Consider the following 6,000-nt stretch of genomic DNA (forward strand, 5'->3'; position numbering starts at 1 on the left):
GGTGTTGGGAAGAATGGACAGTCACATGCAATAGAATGAAACCGAACCAGTATTTTATACCATACAGAAAAATTTACTCAAAATGGATTAAAGACTTGAACGTAAGACCTGAAACCATAAAACTTCTAGAAGAAAACATAGGTTGTAAACTCTTAGACACAGGTCTTGGTGATGATTTTTTGAATCTAACACCAAAAGCAAAAGCAACAAAAGCAAAAATAAACAAGTGGAAGTACATCAAACTAAAGAGCTTCTGCACAATAAAGGAAACCATCAACAAAATGAAAAGGCAACTAATGAATGGGAGAAAATTATTGCAAATCATATATCTATTTAGGACTAATATCCTAAATATATTAAAAAACAAAACAAACAAACAAAAAAACCCTTACACGGTTCAATAGCAAAAACGCCAAACAATCTGATTTTAAAAATGGTCAGAAGATCTGAATAGGCATTTTTCCAAAGAAGACATACAGATGGCCAATGGGTACATAAAAAGATTCTCAACATCACTAATCATCAGAGAAATACAAATCAAAACCACCATGGGATATCACCTCACACCTGTTAGAATGGCTATTATCAAAAAGACAAGAAATGACAAGTGTTGGAGAGGGTGTAGAGAAGAAGAAACCCTTGTGCACTATTGGTGGGAATGCATACTGGTGCAGCCACTATGGAAAACATTAGTGAGAATCCTCAAAAAATTAAAAATATATAGAACTCCAATAAGATCCACGAATTCCACTTTTCGGTATTTACCTAAAGAAAATGAAAACACTAACTCAAAAAGATATATGTACCCCCATGTTCATTGCTTCCAAGACATGGAAGCTACCTGAGTGTTCATCGATAAATGAGTGGATAAAGAAGATATGGGATATATATATATATATATATATATATATATATATATACACACACACACACAATGGAATATTATTCAACCATTAAAAAATAAATCTTGCCATTTGCGGCAACATGGATGGATCTAGAGTGTATTATATTATGCTAAGTGAAGTAAGTCAGACGAAGGCAAATACTGTATGATCTCTCTTATGTGTAGAATCTAAAACAGTAAACAAACAAAAAAACGCAAAGACACCAAAGATCATAGATACAGAGGACAGATTGGTGGTTGCCAAAAGTGAAGGGTGGGAAGTGAGACAAATGGGTGAACTTTTTTTTTTTCAGTTTAAATAAATTGAATAAAAAATTTAAATAATAATAAAAGAATCCCTAGTGTCAACAAATAAACAGGGTGAGGGTTGAGGTGGGTGTTCTGAAATGACACAGTATAACCAATCCAGCTATTCTGGTGATTCCAAAGAGAGACTAGCCACATGGTCTATATCAGAGACGGTCAGGAGCCCTGCTGCTCAGGCTGAAGGTGACTGCCATCCAGGACCTCAGAGTCAGCCTTGCAATGAATGGTTCAGGAAAAATAAAGTGCTAGACTTCCAAAGATCTGTAAGGGAGTCCATTCTGTCCGCGTGATGCTATTAGCTTCTCTCTCTCTCTCTTTCTAGTTGTCAGTGACATGAGTCTCAGCTCCATTCTATATGGATTATTTCTGATCTAATTCTAACAGCCCTAAGATTTCAAGAGATAGATATAAGCACCAGATGGATATTACAAGAAAATTGGATTGTTCTGCAGTGATTGAGATATGGAAAGGCTTTTCCCAACCAAGCAGTAGACAGAATTGTCATAGTAAGTTGTGTTTGAAATACAATGGTTCATAGATCTGAGGTGACTCTGCCTTTTGTGAAGTGTGAAATTGGTCCTTCTGTTGGGCAGAACGAGGATCAAAAAAGGAAAAAGAAAAAAGAGCACAAATAGTTTACTCTGTGTTTATTGTGTTATGATCTGTCTCAATTCACAAATATCTACCTGTACCTGTATCCAGAGCAATAAGATTCTTTAAAAGGCTACATATTTACTATGTTTTCATGCTTGGTCCAGAGCAAACCTGGTCTGAACCTGCAGATAAATTATCCCCAGCTCTAGAATGCTGTAGGGTTGACTTTAAATAGGCACCTGCTAGATTTCCAACATGATAGATGAAAGTGTCCTGCATCCATTAGTCAATTATATCTCCTCTTTTACACTTCAGTCCATACATTAATGCACCCTTGACACTGTTTTTCAGTTCACTCTTCCATCTTCCTTAATCATTTCAGCACGCAACTCACTTGCTTCTCCTGCCATGTCTGCCAGCATCCTTGGCATCCCAGTCAAGTTCATGACCATTTTGGCACCCTACACGTAACACTTTTTATTGACGTTTTTACACATATATTTTTATGCCTCTGAACACTGTAACTTTAACCAACTTTACATTTCCCATACGGAGACCATAATGTTGCACTGCAAAAATGTGGGCGTAACCAATATTTGCTATGCCCCAATGTGTGTGGGGACAGCTTTTATCTGAGGTTCACCCTTCTCACCATCCCTGTCATCTTTAATCTGCCATAGAGTCTAGCATCTATCAAGGCTATGATGGTAGAAGAGGACTTTTAAAATGTAATCAGGCTGAAAAGTAGATGCACTTCTATTTTAGGAAAAATTCATGAGAAAACTGGCAGGAAGCTCATCTTAGTGCAAAATATCTGCTTATTCCTTTGTCTCTGCTCTATAGGCCAGATCACTTCAAGGGACCCGCCCTCTTTGCCAGTCTCCCAGCTTTCAAAGGCCTCTGTCCAGCAGTGGATCAAGCACCTAGTAACTCACCCAGGGGCAGAGGTAAGTGGAGACAGCCGTGATTGCTGTTTACTCATTTGTTTTTGAAAGGCTATAAAGGGGCTGCGGGAAAGGGTATGCAGGTCGAAGATTGGGGGTGTTCTCTATCCAAAAATGGGGCTCACGAATTCCCTATGACCATGGATGGAGCTAGAGGGCAGGTTGGAATAGGTGAGAGAAGTTATTTCCAAATCACCATCATCTTGTGGACTTTGAATGTATTATTAAATATTATTAAAGATCCTCTAGGATTCCACGTTAACATTTAGCCAGCTAACAGTTAAATCTTTAAGTCCCATAGCAAGTGGTGAGTGTTGGTGTTTTACTTAGGAATGGCACAATCTGAAGGTCTAGGTGAAGTACAGCTTTGGACTGGAGAAGGAAAAGGAGTTATTTCCAGAAGAAGGTGCTAAAGCAGGGCTCTGGGCCAATTTGTTGAAAGCCAATTTACTAAAATTAACTTCATGAATGACCAATTTCCTGACTCATGAGGGTTTTGTTTATAAGTTTGAGTATAGTTCCTGCCACTACCCCTGCCTCTCCTCGGCTCCTGCCTCTGAACTTGACCCTGCCTCTCTAACACAGGAGCCTGGGCAAACCTCTGAGACGGGCAAGGGAAAGCACAGGACGATGATGAAACTAAAACTTTTTAAACATTCCCCCAAATTTTGCAAATTGGGCATTTGGCAAATGGTTTTGGGCAAATTGTTTTTCAGTGTAAATCGGTGGTTCAGTAAATTAACTTGCTTCCCCAAAGCAGAGCTATTTCTTAATTGTCCCTCTCTTTCTTAGCACGGGCTCCTGTCTCTTTCACACTCAGTTAAAATAAGGAGGGATGAGATCTGTGAAGACATGCACACCCAGCTATGCACACCGCAAGATGACACGAGTATACCTGGGTGTACAAACCAGTTATAAAATCTGAGTCTCAGGGTGCAGAAAGACTTCTCAAAGGTCATCGCTTTCCCCACTGCTACGATCTTGCCTTATTGTGAGGCAGCTTAGAAGCAAAAATCACCAGAATTCTTGTGTGTAGTCTTTATGACCACGGTGGGTTTTTAGTTATTAAAGTTGAATAATCAAATTTAAGAATTATCCCAACCTGTATCCCCAGGTACAGTCCCTCTCTGATTTTCTTGGCTGTGAATCTTTCCCACTAAGTGTCCTGAGTCTCTATAAAAGCATCCGTCTATCCAAGGTCATTGTTCCCTCAAGTCTCAAATGTCGAAATCTGAGAAGTTCAAAAGAGAGTGGCAGAGGAATACAAATTAGAAAAACAATGATATACTACCTGTAACCTGTAAAACTGGCAAAGCGTACAAAAAGGAACTACACCCGTGTTGGCTCATAATTGTTGGTGAAAATACAAATTGGCACCATGTTTCCAGAAGGGCATTTGCAAACACACTAACTGAGTATCTTAAAATATCCAATGACCTTCAATTTCTCTTCTAGGATTTTTCCTAAGGAAATACAAATGTATATAAAGATTCTTATCCTAGTGATATGTACTGTTATAAAAAGTGGAAATAGCTTTAATGTCCATCCCTATGGGATTAACTGAATATATTATGCTACATCTATATATGATAAAGAATATTATGCACATATTAAAAACGATCACAATATATTAAATGAGGAAAACAATAGATTTTTAACAGGTACGTATAATATCATAATGCTTTGTAGGGTAGCATATACAACGTTAGAAAAAAAAAGGCCATTAGTTCACACACTAAATTAAATGACAGCATTTATCTCTAGGTTAAGTGATTATGGGTGAATTTTATTCCCTTTATTTCTAGATCTATATTTTCCAAATTTTCTACAATTAACATGTTTTCAACGAAGTAAGCTTAGTTTTGACCTCTTACATATGTTTTCTTTTAAAAATAATTTCATGGTTTTCCTTTATGACATAATTAAGAAAGGAAAGAGGTCAAAAAATTAGTTCTAGTTCCCTACCAGAAGGAACTACACAATACCTTTCTCTCCCTTGTAACCAGTATCTTTCTTTAGAGTACGGTATCAAAAAAGATCGTGGACACATTGGAGGGAAATTAAAAACAAAATACACGCATAGAAACACAAACACACACACACCTTAAACGGTAAAATAGCAGCAAGATGCAGCTGATTTCAAAAGAGGGAAATCAAACGATATTCAGTTTCCTATTCCTTCTCTAAACTCGAGCTCCCTGATAAGTCCAGTACATTTGGGAAGGGATATATTTCCTTCCTCCCTCTCTCCCTTTTAAAAACAAGCTGTATTTAACGCAGCAGCAGGCATGAAGTAAGGCGCTGGTCGGACCCCTGGCTGCAGGATGAGGGGATAGAAAACGCAGAGCAGGAAATTGCTGCACAGGGCACGTCAGGCACCGCGCTCCTATGTGAGGGCACATAGGAGCTGCTCAGGGAAAGGTGCCTATTATAACTATTATCATTTGGTCTAAAAAAAAAGAAAAGAAAAGAAAAATCAGGACAGCCCTCTTTGGAAAACAAACAGGAGCACTGAGCTAGTGTCACCGGTTCACAGGCAGCTGACATCTGTACGCAGCAGCCAGTCAACCAGAAGAACTACTGAGCCGTTTCCAGGGTTTCACGGGAAGGAGGAAGAGTCCTGAGAGCCCATCCTCCCCTCTGGGGAAATGAGAGGCTTGGTCCCCAGATGCGCCTCTCTCTCCGGACTGTCAGCACCGGCAGGCGGGGCGGTCACCCGACCGGAGCGTGCGCTCTCGGCGTTGCGTAATCATCCCGGGGCTGCCTCCCGCTCGCGCTCTTGTCGGAGGCTCCACCTGATGGACAAACAGGAAAACGGCTCTCTCGCTCATATCTTGCCCCAGGCTTTCTCCACCTTTAGTATTTTCTCACTGTGCACGAGAAGGGAATTTTCTGCAGAGAAAGAGAAGCAATGAACCTTCATCCCGCAGCACAAAGCATCCATCCATTGGAGCATTTGTCAGTAGGCAACTTCCGTGGGAGGAAGGGGTTTCTCAGCAGTTTCCCCATGTGGCTCGGGTTCTTGCCTTAAGCCTGTACACTGAAGGATGGAGGGGCCAGGCCTCCCTCTGACAGAGCAGAGAATGGGCCAGGCAGGATTTCTTAGTGTCTGGCGGAACCAGAGGGGGCGAGTTTACAGCCTTCTCGTGCCTTTTTTTTTTTTTAACATCTTTATTAGAGTATAATTGCTTTATAATGGTGTGTCAGTTTCTGCTTTACAACAAAGTGAATCAGCTATACATATACATATGT

At 40.0% G+C, this 6,000-nt stretch overlaps 1 long non-coding RNA gene across 1 annotated transcript in view; it reads left to right on the top strand.

The window, feature by feature from the left end:
• LOC129392459 (uncharacterized) overlaps positions 1 to 6,000 on the top strand; it is a 333,703-nt gene that overhangs the window by 289,001 nt on the left and 38,702 nt on the right. Inside the window, exon 3 of the long non-coding RNA XR_008618333.1 lies at positions 2,648 to 2,751. This is a non-coding gene — a long non-coding RNA (uncharacterized lncRNA). The remainder of the gene's footprint in view (positions 1 to 2,647; positions 2,752 to 6,000) is intronic.

Source organism: Physeter macrocephalus, chromosome 10 (genome assembly GCF_002837175.3).
Source record: "Physeter macrocephalus isolate SW-GA chromosome 10, ASM283717v5, whole genome shotgun sequence".
NCBI classification, from domain to species: Eukaryota; Metazoa; Chordata; class Mammalia; order Artiodactyla; family Physeteridae; genus Physeter; species Physeter macrocephalus.